Raw genomic sequence first — 26,604 nt, 5'->3', positions numbered from 1 at the left:
AGGGACACAGGCACAGCTGAATGAACACTAAACAATCGCTCTTATATCAGGACTCTCAGAGAGTTCAGACACAGCTGCCGAGGACAGCATTGTGGTTGCCCAGGGCTGATGGGAGGTACACCCATGGGTGAGATGTACCTCCCATCAGCCCTGATGAGATACCTTTCAAAAGAAACATCCTGTGATGTATGATGGTTGGGTTTCAGAGGTTAGCTTCTCGTCACTGCACCTGGGGTTATGAAGCAGCACACATTTGGTTTGCATCAAGCGTAGATATTAGTGGATTATTGCCACACCAAAAGAAGGGAGATGAGACTTCAACTCCAGTCTGAGGACACAAAGACTGCAAGGAAATAAGTCCTAGTCAAAATGCAAAAATTGTTTTTAAAAATCCTACCATGGCCCTGGCTGGTGTAGCTCAGTGGATTGAGCATGGGCCTGGGAACCAAGCAACCACAGTTCAATTCCCAGTCAGGGCACATGCCTGGGTTGCAGGCCAGTTCCTAGCAGGGGACACGCAAGAGGCAACCATGCATTGATATTTATCTCCCTCTCCCCTTCCCTCTAAAGATAAATAAATAAAATTTTTGGAAAAAAAGTCCTACCATGACCAGAAATTGTTCTACTGGAAAACTGATGATGAAGAAGTGTTTACTCCAAAAACAATGCCAACAGTGGGAACACCTAGACAATAAACACTAAGGCACACACCCTCCCTTCCCCATCCTAGTGCAGCAAATGCATTCAAGACAGACAGTTTAAAGAGCACAAACTCTGTGCTGCCAGCCTCTGGTCACAGATTTCTTTTCCAGGAGAGAAGATGTCATTGTCCTGCATTTCTCCTGAAGCTGCTGGGTACTAAGGTTGAGATCCATGTAGTTGCCACCAAACTACAGGACTTACACTGTCCAACTGACATCACTTTTGGGATGGAGGCCCTGCCCTGTACATAGACCCTGGGACACTGAGTCCCTGACACTCTCATCCCGACTTCCCTGACATTGTTCACCCACCAGGTCATGAGGGTCATGGAGACAGGAGCCGCCACATGATTACATCTGAGCACTCGGCTACTTACTGAGCATGGAGCTTAGCCACCTTTGTCCCCAGCAGTATGTGAATAACCAGTTTCACAGTTTTCTCAGGAAAATAGCTATAAATGAGCCATCATGTAGAATCCAGTTCTATTCCCGTGGTGATAAAGTTCTTTCCAGCAGCGTGTGCAGGTGCCTAAGAACTGAGTGTGTCAAAAGTCATTGCAAGAAATGGAGATCAGTGAAGTCTCAGCTGCCATGGGGCCCTGTGCTTGTGTGAGACACAAAGGCAGAGACATCTGGAGGAGACATCTGCTATCAGGACAACATGAGACCTGGTGGCAGACACTGTGCATTCACAGGAACCTGGAGTTGTTTGTCTCCATATGTGGAGCTGTCCATTCATCAGGCCCTGCTGAGAATGAGAGTGTAGTCAGTTGACACAGAGTGCAGCTTCCTGCCTGGTAACAGTGAGAAAGGAACAGAAAGCCTCATCTCCCACTCTTCTTTTTGGGTGGACCTGCGAGCATCAGGACATACCCATTTGGAGCCTCTGATCCTGGCACATTCTATGCTGAATAATCTCTGGGACTCAATGGCATTGATTCCTGTGTTACCTGATCATCATTTTCATTGCTGAGTTGATTCCATTCACGCATGCCCCCTAGTTTGATCCAGAAGATTTTGTACCTTCTTGATAAAGGCCTATAAATATATGCTTATGTTTTACCACAAACATACAATTTGTTCTTCTGGATCAAACACACATCACTCACATTTTAATTACAATTTCATAAGAAACTGTGATGCACTTTGTTAAGAAAGGGAAAAAATGGGAACTTGTTAAAGAAAAGGTCAGTAGTCCCTGGTGATATTTAATATGCAAACATGTTTACTTTCTTGTTTATTGTCTTCAGTGAAAATCTGAGAAATCAGACTGACAGAGAAGAAGCAGGGTCCCTGAATGCAACTGTGATCTCTGAGCAGAAATCCATGCTCCCAAGGGGCAGCTCCTTCAGTCCCCACCAGGTCTACATCTGAATCTATGGCTATTCTCTAAAATTGGTGAGAGGAGCACACCCTGTGGTGTCCTGAATTGCCCCTGCAGGCCAGCTATCCTGCATCCCTCAGGGAAGTTTGTGTCTGGGCTCACACTGACTTTCCCTCACTGTGTGTCTAGCAAAGTAATACACCGCCCTGTCCTCCAGTGTGAGACTGCTCAGTGTTAAATAAACTTAACTCTTGGAGATGTCTCTGGTGATGCTGAATCAGGATTTCAGTGCTGGGTTATACTCTGTACTTCCATCACCCCATATAATACCAACCCAGTCCAGCCACTTCCCTAGAGCCTGGAAGGTCCAGTGCACACCATCACTTGTTATAGAGAATCAAGAGACAGTGTAGGTGAGGGAGAGAGTCTGTGAGGGCTTCACCAGTCCTGTGCCTGACTCCTGTAGCTGCACCTTAGACAGGACACCTGGGGACAAGTAACATGTTAGTCATGTGCAGTCACCACCATCCCATAGAACTATTTCTGATATCTGAGACACTCACCCAGGGGGGCTGTCACCAGGCACAGGAGGGAGATCCAGCTTTTTCATCTTCTCTAGAACACAGCTCTGCCTTCTCGAGAAACCTCAGCTCCCTGTCAGAGGACAGTTGTAATACTCCACAGCCAAGGGGCAATATCAACTGGATGTGAGAAGGAAATTTGCATATAGATGACTCTTTTCTCATAAGTAAGGAGAGACGAAGGTCACTGCCCCATGTCCTTCTGGTCCCTGAGCATATTTCTTCTCTCAGACTTGATGGCCTGGGTCAGGGATGGGAGCATAGTTTGGTTATGAGACAACTTTGAATCATGAAAATGGACAGTCCTTTCTGCATTTAAAAGTTGAAGCTGGACTGAATGAGAGACCATGCTCTTTAAATTTAATGCATAATTCAAGTGGATATTTTAAATTTATTTTTTATTAATTATGCCATTAGAGTTGTTCTATTCCCCCCTTCATTCCCCTCCACCCTACCCCCCATCCCCACCATTACCCCCCCCCTTTAGTTTATGATCATGTGTCTCAAGTTCTTTAGATTCTATATTTCCCATACTATTCTCCCCCCATCTATTTTCTATCTACTGTCTATGCTACTTATTTCCCCCCTGCTCTTCCTCCCACTCCCCTGTTGCTAACCCTCCTTGAGATCTTCATTTCTATGTTTCCATTCCTGATCTAGCTGTCCTTTTAGTTTGCTTTTGTTTTAGGTGTGGTTGTTAATAACTGTGAGTTTGCTGTTCCTTCACTCTTCATGTTTCTTTTTACCTTCTTTTTCTTATGTAAGTCACTTGAACATTTCATATAATAAGAGCTTGGTGATGATGAACTCCTTGAATTTGATCTTATCTGAGAAGCACTTTATCTGTCCTTCCATTCTAAATGAAAGTTTTGCTGGATAGAGCAATTTTGGTTGTACGTCTTTGGATTTCATGATTTGAAGTATCTCTTTCTAGCCCCTTCTTGCCTGTAAGGTGTCTTTTGAGAAATCCGCTAACAGTCTTATGGGAACTCCTTTGTAGGTGACTGTCCCCTTATCTCTTGCTGCTTCTAGGATTCTCTCCTTCATTTTAATTTTGGCTAATGTAATTATGATGGGCCTTGGTGTGTTCCTTCTTGGGTCCAACTTCTTTGGGACTCTCTGAGCTTCCTGGATTTCCTGGAAGTCTATTTCCTTTGCCAGATTGGGGAAATTCTCCTTTATTATTTGTTCAAATAAGTTTTCCACTGTTGGCTGTTCCTTTCCCCCCTTCTGGTACCCCTATAATTCGGATGTTGGAGCATTTAAAGATGTTCTGGAGGTTCCTAAGACTCTCCTCATTTCTTTGAATTCTTGCTTCTTGACTCTTTTCTGTTTGGCCATTATTTGCTTTCTTCTGGTCCACTCCATTCATTTGAGTCGCAGTTTCCTTTTCATTGCTATTGGTGTCCTGTGCAATTCCATTCATTTCAATTAGTTTCACCTTCATATGTTCCTCTAATTTTTGGCTATAATCAACCAGTTCTGTGAGGATCCTGATGACCAGTGTTTTAAACTGTGCGTCTGAGAGTTTTGCAATTTCTTCATCACTTAGATTTATAGGCTCTTGGGCTTTGAGATCTTTTTGAGCCATTTTTGGTCTGTTAATGCCCATTAAGTATGAGGAGCAGAGCGTTGGACTCCCAGGTCACTGGGTTGTGAGGCTGTATGTGGGGGCGTGGTCAGAGCCGGTAAATGGTAGCCCCCTCTGGGTGAGGAGCAGAGCCTTAGGTGGTTCACCTGGGCCAGGCCACTCAGAGTTGCTGGGTTATGACACTGTATGTGGAGGTGGGGTCAGAGTGGGGAAATGGTGGCGCCCTCCCCTACTGCTTGCCGCGGGGACCCACTCCCTCAATCCAAGCACAAATGCGTGACCACAGTCAACCTGCAGCACTGCTTCCTCACTGTTTTCCCGAGTTCGCTAGCTTGGTCTCTCACTAGGTCCAACCCTGTGCCTGGATTCTGCGCGTCTGAGTCCTTCTGACCGAGTTTTCCTGTGCAACCCCGCTCCACAAGCTGCTAGTTTCGCCCCTCTTACTGGTCAGACTGAAGAATTTGTTGTTAACAGACTTTTGAAAAGTTCAATTTTCTGAGTTCTGGCTGTGTTTTCTGTTGCTAAAATTTAGTTGTCTCTAAACTTGGTTGTGTGAGAAAGCACGGCATATCCACCTATGCCTCCATCTTGGCGGAAGTCCTCAAGTGGATTTTAAAACAGATATATATTATTCCCAAACATCTGCCCAAGTCCAAAAACATCACATGAAGTAGATTCATTGTTGCCAGATTGAAAAATCATAATTCTATAAAAAATAACAGTTGATGTGAATTTTGATGTGAAAATAAGAGTAAAATAAAAAAAAAACCCTTTCCCTTGACATGGCTGAGGCCCCTAGGCCTGCTGGTAGTGGTGCAGGTGCAGCTTCTGTCCCTGTCCTGCTCCAGGGAATGGACCACACTGCTTAGGACCTGCTGCTAACTGTCCAATAAAGGTCCTGCAGCTAAAACAGGTGTTAGACATGCTGTGTTCTTTCTTTCATCTCACTTCTCCCAGGTTGTGAAGCCCCATCACACAGGTGACCCACACTAGAGGCCTCCCAATTCCTAGACCATATGGGATGCTGAGACCCTGGAGTCACCATCTCCCAGAGAGGCAGAGGCACTGGCTTTGCATCAGCATGTGTTCTGAGATGTCTGAGGATGATGGCACCTGCTTTCTGGTCATACAAATCAGTTTGGAAACTGCCATTTCCGCAACCAGCTAAGACCCTGGTCTGGGGATTGGTGACTGATATCTTGATAAGGGGGCTGGGAGTCCATGATGGACCAAAGTTACACATGGAGGGAAGCTAAATACAGGGTAGTTGTACTTTTCATTAAATGACTAAACTGAAGTGAAACACACGATGGGATTTCACAGCCTGGTAAATGCTTAACACCTGATTTACTTCACCAAATCTTTCATAATACATAAACAGAAAATCTGCACTTAAGTGCCATTATTTTGTAGGATACAGGGAGCCCTGGAACACAACTGAGAGAATGAGGACACTCATGGAATACATGTGAGATTTGCTCTGGTGACTCACGAGATTCCCCCTTTGTTAAAAAGAGCTGTGAGTGAGGTGTTGATTCAGCTGTTTGGTGTCCAGGTGGAATCTTTAATTGGAATGTCCCAACTGTTCTGAAGGTGCTGGTAGACACCTGTAAGGAACCCTGGACATTGTCCAGTGTGACCAGCATGAAGAAAAGGGAGGTGGACATCAAAGGACAGAAGCAGTGAGAACATCTCCTCCAATGGGCAGCACATCTGTTCCCCAGAGGACCCTGTGCTATGTAACCATTCTCTGTCCTCTCCACCATCATAGAGAAGGAGAACTGAGCCCAATTATGGCTCTGGCCAGCCTAGCTATGTGTGCTCTCTCCTTTGCCAGAGGGTCCTCAGAGGGGAAATGTCCTTCCCTCCCTCATATGTCCTTGTGATGCTGCACGGAGACACATTCTGGTGAGCATCTGGGTGTCTCTGTGCCCTCATTCTCAAGGAGCTTTGAAGACTCTGGGGCCAGGTTACCTGTGTCCTGTTGAAGGTCTTGTCATTTTTCTCACTCCCCCACCAGGTGAGAGCAGAAGGAAATGTTGGTTACCTGCTCAGAGGACTTTGCAAAGTAAAAATTCATGGGAACAAAAAGTATCTGGAGAAGGATGGGTTCATTTTGTGCAGGATGGTCCTGTGTGTTGTGGGCACCGTGGACAACTGTGCAACCCACCCCTTTTCTCGGTGACACTTAGAGTCAGAGGGTGTTAAGCTCCAATGATGCGCACCCACATTGTATCTCACTTGAAGAGGCACCAGGCCCTTGTAATGCCCTGCAGGTTCCTCAAGACTTGAGTAACCCACTGTCCTTGTCCTAACACACCCATCTCACATACTGGTCTTAGCTTAATGACCCCTGTGGCCAAAGACTCTGGAGCAGGCTTCCCCACTTCCCAGATTCCAATTCACTGGGAACATGGATGGGACAGTTATACCCCTTCCCTTCTGATGATCTTGCCCCAAACATTCACTGTGCTAATCTAATTTAAGTGTACACAACAAAGTTAAGCACACTCACAAAATTGTGCAATCATCATCACCATCCAAATTCAGAAATGCTCACTTTCCCAAACTGGCTTGATGCTCATAGAATAATAACTCTCTGCTTCCTGTCCCTGCTCCAGTTGCCACATTCTGTGCTCTGTATCCAAGCCTTTGGCCACTCCAGGTTCTTATAGATGTAGAAGCACACAGCCATTGTGATTCTGAGAGTGGCATATTTCTCTGGGCATTGTGTTTTCCAGGCTCATCTGTCTTCTTGCATCTGTCCACTTTCTTTCCTTTTTAAGGAGGAATGATATTTTCTGGTGAGGTCAGAGCACATCTTGCTAATTCAGTTTCCTATTCCATCTCTCCTATTTACACAATAATGCATTTGGTTGTAAACATGTATTATCACTATTTTCCTGAACAGGAAGGAGGGAGCACAACACAGGGAAGGCAGAGAACAAACTCATGTGAAAGGAGACAATATGTGATCACCTGAAATGAACATGAAGCACCTATGAGAAGAGGCTGTGCTGAGATAGAACAAACTAACAATTTTCATAGTGTTGTTAGAGAAGCATCGTGAGGAGAATGTGAAACATGGAGACACAGCCTGTTTTATGGGGGCAGGGCTGATGTGGTGCTGGGTCTGGCAGAGATTGGGTCACACTCGTCTCAACCTTGGGCTCCTGGGACAGAGGCACACATCCCACATCCACAGTGTGTACCAGAATAAATAAGAGATTATGACACAAAGAAGATTTTAGAGAATTCAAGGAGCAAGTGTAATATGAGGGTTGCAGAGGAGTCTCAAGGTTACTTCCAGTCCAAGGACTCAGGCATGAGTCTCAGGAGTAACACTTGTGCCCTGGGTGCTGGAGACGAGACCAAAGCTCATGTCGACACACCAGTTCCATGGCCATCAAGCATAATTTTCACACTGGTACCCTGCAGGACTTCATTGGTCAGGCAGGACCTCACGCATTAGTGACTGACATTTGAGACATTTGCCCTGTGGGATTGTTACCAGGAACAGGAGGAGACCCAGTGGTCTCATCTTCCTCTAGCCCATAGACCACAGCCCTGTCTTCCCCAGAGATGCAGCTCATGTGAGTAGAGAGTTGTGAGCCCTCACAACTGAGGGAAAGTTTTACCTTGGATCCAGAAGGGAAAGTTTTACCTTGGATCCAGAAGGGATCCACCCATCACAGGAAACTTGGTAAAAGTCTAGTTCCCCTCTTTAGATGCCACTTGGGGACTGAAAACACAAAATCTCCTAAAGAAGATTCCCCTCACATGCACCTCAACAATATAAAAACCCTCAGCCAGTCTCTTTTCCTGGCTCTACCAAAGCATGTTTACCTTGCTGAAGTACTCTTCGTATTCTTCCCAGAGATTTCAGCTCTGTGTGTGATAAATTTTCCATGTCCCTTTGGTGCATTTTTGTCATCATCCTGTACATTCACAGAGAACTGTGGGCCCCCTGCTTCTGTGTAATGCAGCCTACACGTGGTGGTTTGGTATGATGCCAAATCATTGACCATCACCACTATACATCTTTTTCCCCCCTGTTTTTTGGTCTACTACCCAGAAGGCTCATGTCCTAAAGCTGGCCAGCTTGGAAATTGAGATTTTGGGGGCTGTGCCACACTGTTGGGTCCAGCACAGCCTCTGGTTACATTCAACCAGAAGGGTCATAAGGTTTAATTGTTCATTAGAATTGGGCACAAGAGTGTCTGAAAATGACTGTGCCTCTTGTTCACAAGGGAACATTGTCTGTCTTCACACTAGACACTTCAAACTCAGAGAATTCAGAGGTGAGCAAAGAATCAGGAAACCACATATGTTGCCTGAGGGAAACTGTGACGGGAAGAGAAAACGACACAGGAAACCAACCTAAACTTCCACTTGCAACTGCTAGTGGTGTTGTCCACATTCAGGGACACTCAGTGCCCATTGATAATTACAACCTTTCCTTCAGGGAGGTGCGTGTCAGGCCTCACACTGAGTTACCCTCCCTGTGTGTCTCACACAGTGATACATAGCTGTGTCCTCAGTTCTCAAGGTGTTCATTTGCAGATAGTGTGTTTGGAATGATCTCTTGAGTTGAAAACTTCCTTTCACAGATGCAGTGTATTCTGTTGTGTGACATTATCTCTGTTTTTAATAAAACCTATCCACTCCAGTCTCTTTTCTGGAGGCTGGCTGATCCAGGTTATATAGTAGTCACTGGAAGTGAATCCACAACCTTTGCAGGGGAGCCACAGAGACCCACAGGCTGTCTCAGTTCCCCTCAGACTCCATCAGCTGTACCTCACAATGGACACCTCTAGACAAAGGACCCTCGTTATCAGAAGACACAGACACACTCAAGCCACACTTTCTTCATATCATTATCATGTAAAATCATCAGAGCAAGTGCCCAGCTAAGCCCAAACTTCATGGAGCCTTCTCTGAGTTAACCGATATAATGAGTGCAAAGTGAAGAGGATCAGGGGCTGGGGCTTCTCTCCCTAACTTGCTGGGTTAGTGGTGGGGCTTGGTTTATGAACACATGGAGCACCCTTTTTAAATGTGCTCCTTCCCAGAGACTGAGAAGTGAAGTCTGTGCATGACAAACCCCACTCAACTCAGAGGCCCAAGTATCCATGTTGCGATAGTGAAAATTTAATAAGAGACTAGTTAATATGCATGTTGCAGAGTCATTGCTAACGTAGCTAATTTCTACCATCAACCAGTTTAACACAATTTAATTTACCATGATATTCCATGTGCATAGTTTTTCATGCTACTCAGCTCAGAATAAATTTCCTGCGTGACCTTGTCCATGTGTCAACACACAGAATGAAGTTCATCCCCATCATCAGCCTCCCAGGGCTGAAGACAGTGGGCACTTCAAGGGATGCTCTTTGGTTCTTTCAAGACAGCATCACTGTTCACTGTATGTCAGTGCACTGAGAATCCATCAGCATTGAGAAGGAGAGTGGGTAGTACGAACAAACCTATGTAGAGCATTTAACTTCCCTGGACATTCTCTGTGCACAGCCTGTTCCCACTTTGGCCCCAAAGGCACACCGCACCAGAACCATTCATTTGTAAGGGGTCACTGTGATCCACATGTCACACTGCCATTATTATACACAATCTCTGGGAAGTTTGGAAAAAAGACTGTCTCAGTTAAAATGATCAAACCTAAGTGAACTCAAAAATCCCTTTGGCCAATGCTCCTCCTGATTGCTGTTAGTGTCCATGCCTTCAAGCATACATCAGCCATTTCCTTGTGACTTGTTGACTGGGAGGACCATAATTTTAGGGATCTTATTTTCAGTGAATCCTGGATCTGGCTACATGCTGATGTGGTAAATACTGAAACTGTGCATGGATTATACCCATTTCTAATGCTGCCTTCTTGGATCATGTTTTTAGGAGCCTCTTAAGACCTTTAACCAGGAGAATTTGCCTGCAGAAGAAAACACCAGAGAAGAAGTATCCTTGAACATCACTGGAAGGACACTGATGCTACACCTTTTACAATGTAAATAGCAGCAAAAACCCAGGAAGAAAACCCATGTGGTGATGTTACATTACAATCCTAAACCACTGTGGTTGCAGTAACAAAGGCCTGTGAACTGGGTCGTTGCCAACAACAGAAATTTATTTCTCACAGATGTGGATGTGAAAAATCCAACAATAGATGTCAGCAGTTTTGATAAATGGTAAGAACCCACGTCCTGGATGGTTGTTTGCTGTAATCTCAGAGGGCGTATGGGGCAAGGCAGCTTCCTCAGTCCTTTGTTACAAAGGCCCTAATCTGTCCAGGAGAGCTCCACCCCAGGACCTTCACTTGTTCTAAGGCCACACATTCTATCATCATAACATCAGTCTCAAAGTTTAATATGTGCATTTTTGATTGACACAAACAGTCACCCATAGGGACACAAAAGGAATCAAATCATGTTTCCATCCATTGGAAGGCTACTCCAGCAGACCTTCCAATCTGAAGATAACCATTATCTTGTGCAAACTCCTCATATTTGGAAACAGAAAGAAGTTGTAAGTCCTTCAGAACAAGATGAAGAGCATGTAGAATGCATAGCTTCCAACCTAGACTTTGAACTAAGATGTATGTATAAGTTATTATTATTTATCCTTATTTCTTACAAATAGCCATTAGTCTATAGGGGCTAAATTTGTTTTATAGTCATAATCTTTTTCCCCTTCAGGTTCTCATGCATGATTCCAATTAGTGTGATGGAATAAGAAGTAAGGGTCTAATTTTTTTTAATTTTTTTTATTTTTTTAAATTGATTATGCTGTTACAGTTGTTCTATTCCCCCCTTCATTCCCCTCCACCCTGCCCCCCATCCCCACCATTACCCCCCTTTAGTTTATGTCCATGTGTCTCACGTCCTTTAGGTTCTATATTTCCCATGCTATTCTTGCCCCCCCATCTATTTTCTATCTACTGTCTATGCTACTTATTTTCTGTACCTTCTCCCCCCATCTCCTCCTCCCACTCCCCTGTTGCTAACCCTCCTTGAGATCTTCATTTCTATGTTTCCACTCCTGATCTGGCTGTTCTTTTAGTTTGCTTTTGTTTTAGGTGTGGTTGTTAATAACTGTGAGCTTATTGTTCTTTCACTGTTCATGTTTCTATAACTTCTTTTTCTTAGATAAGTCCCTTTAACATTTCATATAATAAGGGCTTGGTGATGATGAACTCCTTGAATTTGATCTTATCTGAGAAGCACCTTATCTGCCCTTCCATTCTAAATGAAAGTTTTGCTGGATAGAACAATCTTGGTTGTAGGTCTTAAGATTTCATGACTTGGAATATTTCTTTCCAGCCCCTTCTTGCCTGTAAGGTCTCTTTTGAGAAATCTGCTGACAGTCTGATGGGGACTCCTTTGAAGGTGACTGTCCCCTTAGCTTTTGCTGCTTCTAGGATTCTCTCCTTCATTTTAATTTTGGCTAATGTAATTATGATATGCCTTGGTGTGTTTCTTCTTGAGTCCAACTTTTTTGGTACTCTCTGAGCTTCTTGGATTTCTTGGAAGTCTATTTCCTTTGCCAGATTGGGAAAATTTTCTTTTATAATTTGTTCAAATAAGTTTTCCACTGGTGGCTGTGTCTTTCCCCCTTCTGGTACCCCTATAATTCGGATATTGGAGCGTTTAAAGATGTCCTGGAGGTTCCTAAGACTCTCCTCATTTCTTTGAATTCTTGCTCCTTGACTCTTTTCTGTTTGGCCATTATTTGCTTTCTTCTGGTCCACTCCATTGATTTGAGTCCCAGTTTCCTTTTCATCGCTATGGGTTTCCTGTGGAATTCCATTCATTTCCATTAGCTTAGCCTTCATATGTTTCTCTAATTTGTGGCTATAATCAACCAGATCTGTGAGGATCCTGATGACCTCACAGAGTTTTAAACTGTGTTTTAAACTGTGACCAGTGTTTTAAACTGTGCGTCTGAGAGTTTTGCTATTTCTTCGTCGCTTAGATTTATCTCTGGGGCTTTGAGGTCTTCCTGCGACATTTTTGGTCTGTTCTGGCCCTTTAAATGTGAGAAGAGGCGCCTTGGACTCCCAGGTCGCTGGGTTGTGACGCTGTATGTGGGGGCGTGGTCAGAGCGGGGAAATGGCTGCGCCCTCTACTGCCGCTTGCGACGGGGACCTCCGGGGCCCCGGTCCAACCGCCCACCCCCTCACCTGTCTGCTCGCCCACAAATAGGCAACCGCAGTCAACACGCAGCACCACCTCCCCACTGTCTCCTCTGCAGTCCCTCACCCGGTAGGCCGTTCGGTCACTCACTAGGTCCAATCCTGCGTTTGGAACCCATGCGTCTGGATTCGTGCGTCTGGATTCCGCACCGGGGTCCGACCCAGTCCTCCAGTGCAAGCCCTCACGAGACGCTGGTTTCGCCCCTTACCGGTCGGGCTGAAGAATTTGTTGTTAACGGACATCCAAAAAGTTCAATTTTCCGTGTTCTGGTTGTGTTTTCTGATGCTAATATTTAGTTGTCCCTAAACTTGGTTGTGTGAGAAGGCATGGCACATCCACCTATACCTCCATCTTGGCGGAAGTCACCAGGGTCTAATTTTTGATGTTTGATGCTGACACATTAATGTTCATCCCTCTCCTCTTGTGAAAAGGTAGGAAAATTATAAAGTGGTGATTCTCTGTAGTTTGATGTGGGTGATAGAGTGAAACCACATAAACCCACCCTGCTGAGCAGGACCCTCTTTGACCTTGTTATGGATGAAGAATAAGAACCAGAACCAAGCTCTTTACATGGCATGGACCAGCCATTCCTGACTTGCTAAAAAGTCTCAAGAGACTCTACGGTGAAGTGACAATTTCATTGTCTCTCTTTGCATGTGACTTCATCAACCTGGACATCTGTACCAAGGTGTGATGGGGTCCATTTCCATCCAAATGAAGTCAGCTGCTATTGATCATCATGAACATGGAATCAAGTCAATGTCAGCTCTCAGGTATTTCATTTTCAGATAGAGCTCATTCTTTGCATTGTCTCTGGAGATAGTGAATTGGCCCTTCACAGAGTTTATATAGTTTGTGCTACCACCACTACTACTAATGTATGAGACTCACTCCGGCCCCTTACTTAGTGGAACCAGTTCATATTGTAGCTATTGAAGGATAATCCAGAGGTTGCACAGGAAAGACTCAGAGACCCCCCAGCCTTCACCAAGCCTCCCCCCAGACTCGACCAGCTGCATGTCACACTGGACATCTGCAAACACAAAGATGTGGAGTCAGTAAAAGCTCGCCTACCCACATTATCTCTTAGACATATGCACTCTCATACACAGTGTCTCCCATTCTCTAAAGATTACCTATTAAAATAGCAACAAGGAAAACCCAGCTGAACCCAAACTTGATGGTGAGAGGTTTGTGTTTTGTCCTCAGCAGAGGCTTGGGACACCTGGGGATTCTGGGCTGGGCTTCTTTCTCAGAGCTTCAGGTTCAGGACGGGGCAGCTTTTCATGAGCTGAGGAGCCCTATCTGCATATCTTTTTACTATGCAGAGAGCTTTGTGACTGGATAGTGACATGAAGGACATGGTCCCAGTGTGTGATATGTCTCAGGGTGCATATCTGGTAACAATTACTCCCTACATTTGAGCCTGTGTCATTTTCACTGACCAAGCTGCTCCATGAGATGCACACATGACTTAGGAGAGTAAATTTCCATAAGTCAGAGACATTTAAAATGACGTATTCCTTTGGGAATGTCAATAATGAACACACCATGGAAATTAAATACTCATGACAACAGGGAGCATTAAAAGTGCAGGAGGGTCCTGTTCATGTCACAAGAAGTTCCATCTGTCCTATTTCTTCTACAAGTCAATCAGAATATGAACTAAGAACAGAGTGTGACTTTAGAGCAAGTGGACCCAGTATTGTAAGAGGTGGAACATTTGTGTTCTTTGGGAGACAAAAGTGTGAGCTCTCCAGAGAAGTTGGCTGAGTTTCTTTGTAACATGTCTTAGGACATGTTTCTTTAGTGGAGTTTGGTGCTGAATATGTAGCATCTTTGCTTCCTCATTTTTCATTTTCCACATTTTGTGGTAAAACCATATTCAAACATTTGGAATACAGAAGAAATTCAGTCATGGATATATGTGCTTAGCTGAAGATTTATATAGAAATTGGAGAGTAACTATGTTGAAACTCTAAATTAGATTATGTAAAACCTTGATGCCAACCACCAATAGAAAATAACAGGTATAGAGGATGCTGGGAAGATGGTGACGGAGTAAGATGGAGCCGATACTAGCTCCTGTACTCATGGGTGAAAATCCTGGAAGATCTATAGAGAAACAGCACAATAAACCATCGGTTACCCAGCATTTATGAAATTAAAAGACCAGAGATTGTGACTGATGCTGAAACACCAGATGGCGGCAGAGTCAGCTACTGGAGCTGGGTCTCATGCGGCCTCTGTGCTGCTGCCAGAGCAACAGGCCTGGGAGCCGGGAGTCAGGCACAGAAGCCAGACACTCCAAGCCCCTGTGACACTCCGGGGAGACAGAGGAGTCAGGAACCGGAGCGGGGACATTCTCGGCCCTTGTGCCGATGCCATAGCTACCGGCCTGGGCAAGGGAAGGGTCAGTTGCATGAGCTAGGACACCAAAGGCCCCTGTGACGCAGCCATAGAGACAGGCCTGGGCCCTGAGGAGCCGGCTACGGGAGCTGGGAAGCTCTCAAATCCTGTGCCTCTTCCATAGCGATGGGACTGGATGCCAGTGAGTCCGGTACGGAAGACGGGACTCTCCAAACCCTTGTGACGCAGCAGAGGAGCCAGCTATGGGAGCCAGGAAGCTCTCAAATCCTGTGCCACTGCCATAGCGATTGGACTGGACGCTGGGGAGTCAGGTATGGAAGCCGGGACACTCCAAACTCCTGAGACAGCCCTGGGCGGAAGAGGAGCCCTCTACGGGAACTGGGACGCTCTCAGACCCTGTTCTGCTGCCATACCAACGGGACTGGACACTGGGGAATCAGGTACAGGAGTTGGGACTTTCTAAGCCTCTGTGCCCCTGCCATAGAAACAGGACTAGACGCCTGGGAGTCAGGTATGAAAACCGGGACACTCCAAGCCCCTGTGACAGCCCTGGGTGGCAGAGAGAGCCAGATACAGGAGCCGGGACATTCCCAGCCTCGGTGCCACTGCCGTAGTAATGGGCCTGGGAGCTTGAGGAGGCAGCTACAAGAGCCGGGGCATTCAGCAGTGGTAGGCGACCAGTGCAGGGACCATCGCGAGGACCAGCGTGAGTGTAGGTGGAGACGAAGAACATCAAGAAACTTCAAGGAGTCTGCACCACTGAACTTCACAAGGATCATACCACAGAAGTTTACACCATAAAACCAGTGTTTCAGAACAGATCAATTTTGGAAGCAGAGGCTAACAAGAAGAGTCTCAAACAATGGGAAGACAGAGAAACAATCCCCAAATGAAAGAAAAAGCAGAAACTTCAGAAAGAATGTTAGATGAAATAGACGCTGATCAACTATCAGACAGTGAATTCAAAGCACTGGTTATTACGAAGTTCAAAGAGCTCACAGTGAACTACCAGAAACTACAGGGGAACTACAATGATCTCTCTGCAAACTACAGCAACATTAAAAAGGAAATGGAAACTATCAGCAAGAGACAAGAGGAAATGAAGAATACAATTTCCGAATTGAAGTACACAGTAGAAAGTTTCCCAAGTAGGATAGATGAAGCGCAGGATCAGATTAGTGAGTTGGAGGACAAGGTAGAAAGCTTCTCACAGAAAGAGCAAGAAAATGAAAAGAGGCTCAGAAAGAATGAAGAGGGATTAAGAGAAATGCAAGACAATATGAAACGTAATAATATCCGAATAATAGGAATACCAGAAGGAGAAGAAGAAGAACAAGGGATAGAAAACATATTTGAACGAGTAATGAGAGAAAATTTTCCTAATTTAATAAGAGAAAAAGTCTCACAAATCCAGGAATCACAGAGAGTCCCAACCAAGAGGAACCCAAGGAGGCCCACTTCAAGACACATCATCATGAAAATGGCAAAATTCCAAGACAAAGAGAGAATCTTAAAGGCAGCAAGGGAGAAAAAAGAAATAACATACAAGGGAGCCCCAATGAGGTTAGCCACTGACTTCTCAATGGAAACACTTCAAGCAAGAAGAGAATGGCAAGAAATATTTCAAGTAATGAGAACCAGAGGCCTACAACCAAGGCTACTTTACCCAGCAAGGCTCTCAATCAAGATAGAAGGCCAAATAAAGAGCTTCCAAGACAAAAGAAGTCTAAAAGAATATGCCTCCACCAAACCAGCTCTAAAAGAAATACTAAAAGGACTGCTTTAAGGGAAGGAAGGATAAGAGGGAGACGGAGAAAAACACAGGTACCAAAATGGCAATGAATAAGTACCTATCAATAATAACCTTAAACGTAAATGTGTTAAATGCTCCAATCAAAAGACACAGAATAGCTCAATGGATAAGAAAGCATGACCCACACATATGCTGCCTACAAGAGACCCACGTCAGGACAAAAGACCATCACAGACTAAAAGTGAAAGGCTGGAAACAAGTTTTCCAAGCAAAGGGACATGAAAAAAAAAGCTGGGGTAGCAATTGTCATATCAGACAAAATAGACTTCAAAAAAAGGCTATAAAGAGAGACCCAAAAGGTCACTTCATTATACTGAAGGGAAGAATCCACCAAGAAGACATTAGCATTGTAAACATATATGCACCAAACATAGGGGCACCCAAATATATCAAGAAAATCTTAGAGGACTTCAAGAAAGATATTGACAGCAACACAATTATAGTAGGGGATTTGAACACCCCACTATCAAAAATGGACAGATCTTCCAAACAAATGATCAACAAAGATATTGTGGCATTAAACAACACCCTAGATGAAATGGACTTAACTGATATATATATAGAGAGAGAGCCCTTCATCCCAAAGAAGCTAAATACACATTTTTTTCAATTGCACATGGAACATTTTCAAAGATAGACCACATGATAGAACACAAAAAGAGCCTCCAAAAATTCAAGAAAATTGAAATCATACCAAGCATCTTCTCTGACCACAAGGGACTGAAATTAGAAACCAACCCCCCAAAAAAAAACCCAAAGCACCCAAAAACATGGAGAATGAATGGTATGCTATTAAACAATGAATGGGTCAAGAATGAAATTAGGGAAGAAATCAAAACATTTCTGGAAACAAATGAAAATGATCTCACAACAACCCAAAACTTATGGGACACAGCGAAGGCAGTCCTCAGAGGGAAGTTCATAGCAATACAGGCCTACCTAAAGAAGATAGAAACATTTCAAAATAACAACCTAACCCTACGCCTGCAAGAACTCGAGGAACAACAACAAAGACAGCCCAGAGCAAGTAGAAGGAAGGAAATAACCAAGATTAGAGCAGAATTAAATGACATAGAAATTAAAACCACAATTCTAAGGATCAATGAATCCAGGAGTTGGATCTTTGAGAAGATAAACAAAATAGACAAGCCTTTATGTAGGCTCATCAAGAAAAGAAGAGAGAGGACACAAATAATCACAATCAGAAATGAAACAGGAGAGATTACAACTGATACCACAGAAATAGAAGAGATTGTAAGAAATTACTATGAAGAACTGTATGCCAAGAAATTTGAAAACCTAGAGGAAATGGACACATTTCTAGAAAAATACAATCTTCCAAAACTCAGTGAAAAAGAAGCAGAAAATCTAAATACACCAATAACAGCAAAAGAAATTGAAGCAGTAATCAAAAAACTCCCATCACACAAAAGCCCTGGTCCAGATGGTTTCACAGGAGAATTCTACAAAGCATTTAAGGAATAGCTAACCCGTATTCTCCACAGACTATTCCAAAAAATCCAGAAGGATGGAAAACTCCCAAATTCTTTTTACGAAGCCAGCATCATCTTAATTCCAAAACCAGATAGAGACACAACAAAGAAAGAAAACTTCAGGCCAATATCGCTGATGAACATAGATGCTAAAATCCTCAACAAAATATTGGCAAATTGCATGCAACAATATATCAAAAAGATCATACATCATGATCAAGTAGGATTCATCCCAGGGGTGCAAGGATGGTTCAATATTCGCAAATCAGAAAATGTAATACATCACAAAAACAAAAGCAAAGACAAAAATCACATGATCATATCAATAGATGCGCAAAAAGCTTTCCATTAGGTACAACACCCATTTATGATAAAAACACTCAGCAAAGTGGCAATACAAGGAGCATTTCTCAAAATAATAAAGGCCATATATGAGAGACCTACAGCCAATATCATACTCAATGGGAAAAAAACTAAAAGCTTTTCCACTAAGATCAGGAACAAGACAAGGTTGTCCACTTTCACCATTTCTATTCAATATAGTATTGGAAGTTTTAGCCACAGCAATCAGGCCAGAAAGGAAATAAAAGGCATCCAAATAGGAAAGGAGGAAGCAAAACTGTCACTGTTTTCAGATGACATGATAGTGTACATGGAAAATCCTATAGACTCTACCCAAAAACTGCTCAAACTAATTAATGAGTTTGGCAAAACTGTTGGTTACAAAGTCAATATCCAGAAATCAAAGGCATTTTTGTATACAAACAGTGAATCAGCAGAAGCAGAAATAAAGAGAAAACTCCCATTTGATATAGCAAAAAGAAAAATAAAATATCTGGGAATAAACCTAACTAAGGAGGTAAAAAACCTGTATGCAGAAAACTACACAGCCCTGAAGAACGAAATCAAGGAAGACACAAACAAATGGAAACATATAACTTGTTCATGGATTGGAAGAATTAACATCATCAAAATGTCCATACTACCCAAAGCAATATACAGATTCAATGCAATAAATATTAAAGTACCAATGGCATATTTCACAGACATAGAACAAACAATTCGAAAATTTATATGGAACCATAAATGAGCCCGAATAGCAGCTGCTCTTTTGAGAAAGAAGAACAAAGTAGGGGGTATCACAATACCTGATATCAAACAGTGTTACAAGGCCACTGTAATCAAAACAGCCTGGTACTGGCATAAAAACAGGCACATAGACCAATGGAACAGAACAGAGAGACCAGAAATCAACCCAACTCTCTACAGTCAATTAATATTCAACAAAGGGGGCAGTAACATAAAATGGAGTAAAGATAGCCTCTTCAACAAATGGTGTTGGGAGAACTGGACAGCTACATGCAAAAAAATGAAACTTTAGCACAGACTTACACCATACACCAAAATAAATTCAAGGTGGATAAATGACTTAAATGTAAGTCATAACACCATTAAAGTCCTAGAGGAGAACATTGGCAAGAAAATCTCAGATATTTCACGCAGCAACTTCTTTACTGCTATGTTCCCTAGAGTAAGGAATGTAAAGGAAAGAATAAACAAATGGGATCTCATCAAAATAAAAAGCTTCTGCATGGCTAAAGAAAACAGTATTAAATTAGCAAGACAACCAACTGTATGGGTAAACATATTTGCCAATGATACCTCAGACAAAGGTTTAATCTCCAAAATATACAAAGAACTTACACGACTCCACTCTAAGAAGACACCCAGCCCAATTAGAAAATGGGAAAAGGACTTGAACAAACACTTCTCCAAGGAGGACATACAGAACATTCAGAGACACATGAAGAGATGCTCAATAACCTTAGCTATCAGAGAGATGCAAATGAAAACCACAATGAGATACCACTTTACACAGGTCAGGATGGCTATCATAAACAAAGCAACAAACAACAAATGTTGGAGAGGGTGTGGGGAAAAGGTGTCCTTAGTTCACTGTTGGTGGGAGTGCAGACTGGTACAACCATTATGGAAAACAGTATGGAATTTTCTCAGAAAAATAAAAATTGACCTGCCTTTTGACCCAGCAATTCCACTGCTGGGATTATATCCTAAGAATCCTAAAACATCAATATCAAAGAACCTATGCACCACAATGTTCATAGCAGCACAATTTACAATAGCCAAGAGTTGGAAGCAACCTAGGTGCCCATCAGTAAATGAATGGATCCAAAAATTGTGGTACATATACACAATGGAATTCTATGCTGCAGAGAGAAAGGAGCTACTACCTTTTGCAACAACATGGATGGAACTGGAAAGCATTATGCTGAGTGAAATAGGCCAGGTGCTGAAAGACAAATACCATATGATCTCACCTTTAACAGGAAGCTAAACAACAAAACAAACAAGCAAGCAGAAAAAAAAAGACACTGAAATAGAGAACAAGGGTATAGTGACCAGAGAGGAGAAGGAAGGGAAGTTAAGGGGAAAAAGGGGGAGGGATTTGGAGGAACAAATAGGAAGGACACAGGAACGAGAACTAAGGGGGATGGAAATGGGAGGGAGGTGGGGAGCAAGGGGCGGGGGAGGCTGGGATGGGAAAAATAGACAAAAAACTGTACTTGAAAAATAACTACATAAAATTAAAAAAAGAAATAATCAAACCACAAAAAAGAGAAAATAACAAGTATAAATAAGTTCATAATTTATATGAAGAGCATTATTTTCTTTATATGTTGATTACAGTATGAATAAATCATTCAAATAACCTCATATTACTGGAGCTGGTGAATCTGACATTATGTTAAATTGTTCATCATTGAAGGTTCAGCCTGATGTTCTCTATTAAGATGTGTGTTTACATGAATGTTCAATGCGGCTGTTATCAGGAGCAGTGGAGGGAGTATAATGGAGCCCCATGATTCTTTGATTGATAATTTCATAAAAACTACCTCCTCTCTCCCAGTATCTATTCATGTCAGCAGGTGACCCATGGGAGTTTATCATCATGGCCACACATAATGAACATCCTCTGAACTTGAACCTGATGTACTTAAGTATAGATGTGCTAAATGAAAAAAGAAATTCCATGAATGTGGGTGAATTACATGAGTGTTGAGTGAACCTGCTTTGAATCGGCATTTTTATTATGACCTCCAGAATATACAAAAACATATGTGTAGATTGTGATGCCACACATGTGATAATTGTTTCATTTGACATAGGAACAATGTACAGGCTGGATGTGGGTTTTCCATTGTCAAGGGTGTGCCCATGCTCCTTCCTGTTGTGAGATGACACCAGTATTAACTCAGAGACAGGAGCATCACAAGGCAATGATATCACGCAAGGAGAATTCATAGGATCTCACCAGTGAGGGAGAGATGAAAAAAGGCAGTGATGTCACAGACTGTGTTGGAACCTGGACTTTGCTGCCAGAATGTCATCTGTGTGATGCTGGACCAGAGACAAGAACATAGAAAGTCCCATTTAATTTCAAGTACTTACTTTTCCCCAAGAACAATTTCAATTTTCACAAATAAGCAAATGTACTAGAACTTGGTAGGCATCACCTCATTCAAATATCCAAAGGTAAACCTGATCAAGGATTTCCAGATGGCACATCAATGAAACACTTCATTTAGAGGACAAGAAGGCTCCAAATGTGCCCCCTGCAAAATCACAACAAACAATAGGAGCCCTTTCTACAACATCTTCTCTGCCTCCTCCCCACAGTGTATCTGGTCTCCTGAAACCATCCCTGAGTTTCTGATCTGCTCAAGACAGCATCAGTCCTGGTCTCAGGTCCTCACTGTGTGTGCGGAAGTCAAGAAACCCATCACCCTGCCATCTCCTCTGCTCAGCCAAACCACCCCACCCCTCATGGTTTGTGACACACTCAGCATGTGGGTCATCACACTGTGTCTCTGAAACAGCAATACATGCCCATGTGCTTGGCTTTGAGACTGCTCATACCCATGTAGGTTGTGCTCATGGGTATGTCTGCAGTCATGGTGACTCTGCTCTGGCACTTATTTTTTTTTAAATATATCTTATTGATTATGCCACTACAGTTGTTCTATCTCTCCCCTTCATTCCCCTAACCCTGCACACCCCTCCCCCTCTTCCCCCCTTTAGTTTATGACCATGTGTCTCAGGTTCTTTAGATTCTTTATTTCCCCTACTATTCTTGCCCTCCCCCTATTTATTTTCTACCTACCGTCTATGCTACGTATTTTCTGTACCTTCTCTCCCCTTCTCCTTCTCCCACTCCCCTGTTGCTAACCCTCCATGTGATCTTCATTTTTATGGTTCCGATCCTGATCTAGCTGTCCTCTTGGTTTGCTTTCATTTTAGGTGTGGTTGTTAATAAATGTGAGTTTGCTGTCCTTTCACTGTTCATATTTTTTATCTTCTTTTTCTTAGATAAGTCCCTTTAACATTTCATATAATAAGGGCTTGATGATGATGAACTCCTTCAACTTGATCTTATCTGAGAAGCACTTTATCTGCCCTTCCATTCTAAATGAAAGCTTTGCTGGATAGATCAATCTTGGTTGTAGGTCTTTGGATTTCATGACTTGAAATTCCTCTTTCCAGCCCCTTCTGGCCTGTAACGTGTCTTTTGAGGAATCCACTGACAGTCTGATGGGGACTCCTTTGTAGGTGACTGTCCCCTTAGCTCTTTCTGCTTCTAGGATTCTCTCTTTCATTTTAATCTTGGCTAATGTAATGATGATGTGCCTTGGTGTGTTTCTTCTGGGGTCCAACTTCTTTGGGACTCTCTGAGCTTCCTGGATTCCCTGGAAGTCTATTTCCTTTGCCAGATTGGGGATGTTCTCCTTTATTATTTGTTCAAATAAGTTTTCCACTGTTGGCTGTTCCTTTCCCCCTTCTGGTACCCCTATAATTCAGATGTTGGAGTGTTTAAAGATGTCCTGTATGTTCCTAAGTCTCTCCTCATTTTTTTGAATTCTTTTTTCTTCATATTTTCTTGTTTGGTCATTTTTTCCTTCCTTCTGGTCCACTCCCTCGATTTGAGTCCCATTTTCCTTTTCCTCACTATTGGTTTCCTGTGTGTTTCCCTTCATTTCAATTAGTTTAGCCTTCATATGTTCCTTTAATTCATGACTAAACTCAACCAGTTTTGTGAGCACCCTGATCACCAGTGTTTTGAACGGTGCATCTGAAAGTTTGGCTAATTCTTGGTTACTTAGAGTTATTGACTGTGGGGCTTTGAGTTCTTCTTGAGCTATGTTTTGGTCTGTTCGTGCCTGTTAGGTATGAGGAGCAGAGTCTTAGATGTTCACCAGGGCGGAGCCACCCTGGTCGCTGGGTTGTGATGCTGTATGTGGGGGCAGGGCCCAAAAGGAGCAATAGCAGTCCCCTCTGCTGCTTCCCGCTGCTGGGGCCTGTGCAGTCTGTCTCATTGCTAGCCCCTTTGCTGGTTTATCTGCATGCAAATGTGTGACCGGTCAGCCTGCCACCTTGTGCCCTCACTGGGTCCACCTGTTTCTACCCCACACCTGGGATTCGCCCACAGCTAACTGTACACCTGGGTCGGGGATCTTTCCTGCCCAACCACTCTGCTGCTGGTTCTGCCCCTCTTACCAGTCTGGCTGAATGGTTCATTGTTCTTGAACTTTTGTACAGTTCAATTTTCTGTGTTTTGGCTGCATTATTTGTTACTAAATCTTTGTTGTCTATAAACTTGCTTGTGAGAGAAGGTAGAGTGTTTCCACCTATGCCTCCATCTTGGCAGAAGTCTCCCTGCTCTGGCATTTCTGTGTGTACTTTCCTGAGGGTGATTCTCCCCACCCACTCAAGCACTTGTACTGGGGCCTTTCACACTTGGTGTATCCAGTATCTGATGAAGGTGTACCCAGAGTCTGATGAAGGTGTATCCAGAATCCTTTCAGAAGATATTCACTGAGGCCTCAGGTCTCCTCTTCTCAGCCACTGACAGCACCAGATGCATCTGAGAGTAGACAACTATGAAGAGGAGACAGGAGTGGGTGGAAAAGCTCCTTGAATGTCTCTGGTACCCCTGTACCCATGGACTGGAGAGCTTCTTATCTGCAGTCACTGCCACAAGGAAGAGGCCTCTCCAGCTCCTGTCCATGGTGAGAGGCTGTGCCATCATGGCTAACATAGGGAAGGGTGTTTGTGAGTGATGCTCAGGTCACATAAAGACCCACATTTAACCTAGTCTACCTCTTCTCATTTGCATATGCATGGAGCAAAGTGCTTCATAGCTGAAGACTTGACCTCACCTGAGAGAAGGTAGAGGACACAGGGACAATGATCTGAGGGAGTCTGAGCCTCCAAGTCCTACACAGAGTTGTAGGATATGGGTCCACTGGCAGATCTCTGAGTTTTATTATTGTATAGCTCCTCCCACTGAGGAACAATCTTGTCATTTTTCACCCACACTTGAGAGACGTTAAGACATCCTGGACAAATTCTGGGCTTTGATGTCTGAATATCTTCTTTCTGGATCAGTGTGTCTCAAAAATTCCCCACCTAGTGAGTTCATAAAACCATCCCTGTTCACAGTACCTTACAATTCAAAGATAAAGAAGCCCTAGAAATACCATTGACTCTGGTTCTCATGTATCGTGGAATGCAGTGAATACCCTGATAAAATAGGATATTTACAGACACCACATGTCTGAATCTTCTTTTAGAAGCTGTCATGAAAAAAAAAGACAGATACTCACAGGAAATCCCTTCCCAGATCCCCCCACTACTGCTCCCGGGACAGGACTCAGAGCTTCTGGGTCCTGCCCACTCCCTGATGCCAGGTCTGCATCATGCTAGGGAAGTTCCTGTCGAGTCTCAAACAGCATGAGCATCTCAGCATCTAGTCCAGAATTCAGTGTTGTGCCCTGACTTCCAGAATCTTTCTCAGGGGCACTGTGTGCTTTAATTCTCTGGACAAAGAGAACTGACCTTACTAAACCTCAGTGACTCTGCAGGGAACCTCATAGCCAGGACTCTGTGAAGCCACCAGGAATCCCTTTCCCTGTACTTGCCAGATGCACTGACACAGCCAAAACCCCTGAGCCCTGAAGTTCTTGGGAGGTTTGGAGGTCTCTGATTTCCTCAAGCTGCTCTGGGAGAAGGTCCCATCTGAGTTTTTCTGCATGTGGTCCTAATTCCAATGCACTTCTACTGTTCTACTGACAAACACTCACTGTGTTTTATTTTTTCATAAAAATGCCCTCCAAGTCTCCTTTCTCTGCTGTATTTATCACTTGAAAAGTACCCCCAATGGATTCCAGGTCTCACAGTGTGTCTTTTGAGCTGATATCATTTTTGTACCTGACACCCAAATTTTCATCTATTCTTAGTTCTCCATCCACATGGTTATCTTCCCTTCTGACCATATACTGCATGGTCTTCAGACTGCGCATTTCACATGAAGATGGACTCACTGCTCAGTGACCCACATCTGCACCTCTCGGTCCCTGAAGGAATCACAATCTCCTTGTGCACCTGGGTTCCTGATTAAACCCTCGTGCACTTTTCCACACTGGACAAGGCATCAGGAGTAGAATTCTGACACCCCTGGTTGTTACTCAAACTCCTTTTCAAAGGATACATTATCGAGGCCTGGCAGTCAAAGAACTATGGTGATGCTCCCTGTGTGGCCTCTGCATCTTCCAAATCCAGCAGCCCAGCAGGCACTGAGTTCTCTCTTAGTTTCAGTGGCAGACACGAGCATCAGTTTTGGTTTTCACTGTGTGTACTGAGAAAGTCTGCATTTTCACAGGACCATGGACCAGTGCTAGGTTTCTCCAGGATGTTTCAGGTATGTGTGCCACCTGAAGCATATCTGAAAGTCAGTTCAGGTACTGCATGTTTATCCCCTGTGTAGATGCTATCACCATGTGTTGTCACACTTGGAAACTGCATCAAGTAAATGCTGTTTCTAAGGAAGTATTCACAGTAATCTGATAAATCACATAAATCTCTATTATTTCAGTAAATGTATGCCACTAATATGTGCACTAAGCCATCAGCAAAGTCCAGCACTGTGTGATGCGGGGAGGTGAGGTTTCTGCATCAGCACAGCTCATGAACACAGGCAGCAAAGTGGTGCTTGCAGAGTTGGAGGAGGAACTTGGGAGAAGTTGTTTCCCAGCATGAAGTTTCCATCATGAGGTGAAATCACAGCTGAGGGTCTTCAGTAGAGCTTAAGCATGAAAGGAGTCATGTTGTGTTTTACCATCAGAGATTTGTGGTGGACACATCACATGTGAAGGTTTTTTACTATGAAAAGTTGACAGGGGAGGGGACATGTTAAAATAGAGTATGAGCAGCCATTAAAGACAAATCACTTGGCACACCTTGTACAAACTGTGAAGGATGTGGACTCAGCACAGTCACCTTCACATTAGGTCCCCAACACTGCATTTCACACAAGTGGTTGTACATAAAACAGGAAGAAATAACCTGACTATGGGACTGAAAGTTTGAGACAACCTTCTGAATTTTCATCACCATGTGGAGGTAAAGACTAACATAGCTTGTCTGCTATGATAGAAGTTCCTCCCCATCA

This window comes from Artibeus jamaicensis, unplaced genomic scaffold (assembly GCF_021234435.1).
Source record: "Artibeus jamaicensis isolate MK-2021 breed Jamaican fruit bat unplaced genomic scaffold, CSHL_Jam_final contig_843, whole genome shotgun sequence".
Lineage (NCBI taxonomy): Eukaryota > Metazoa > Chordata > Mammalia > Chiroptera > Phyllostomidae > Artibeus > Artibeus jamaicensis.
The sequence above is the reverse complement of the archived record's forward strand: the minus strand, read 5'-3'. Positions refer to the sequence as shown.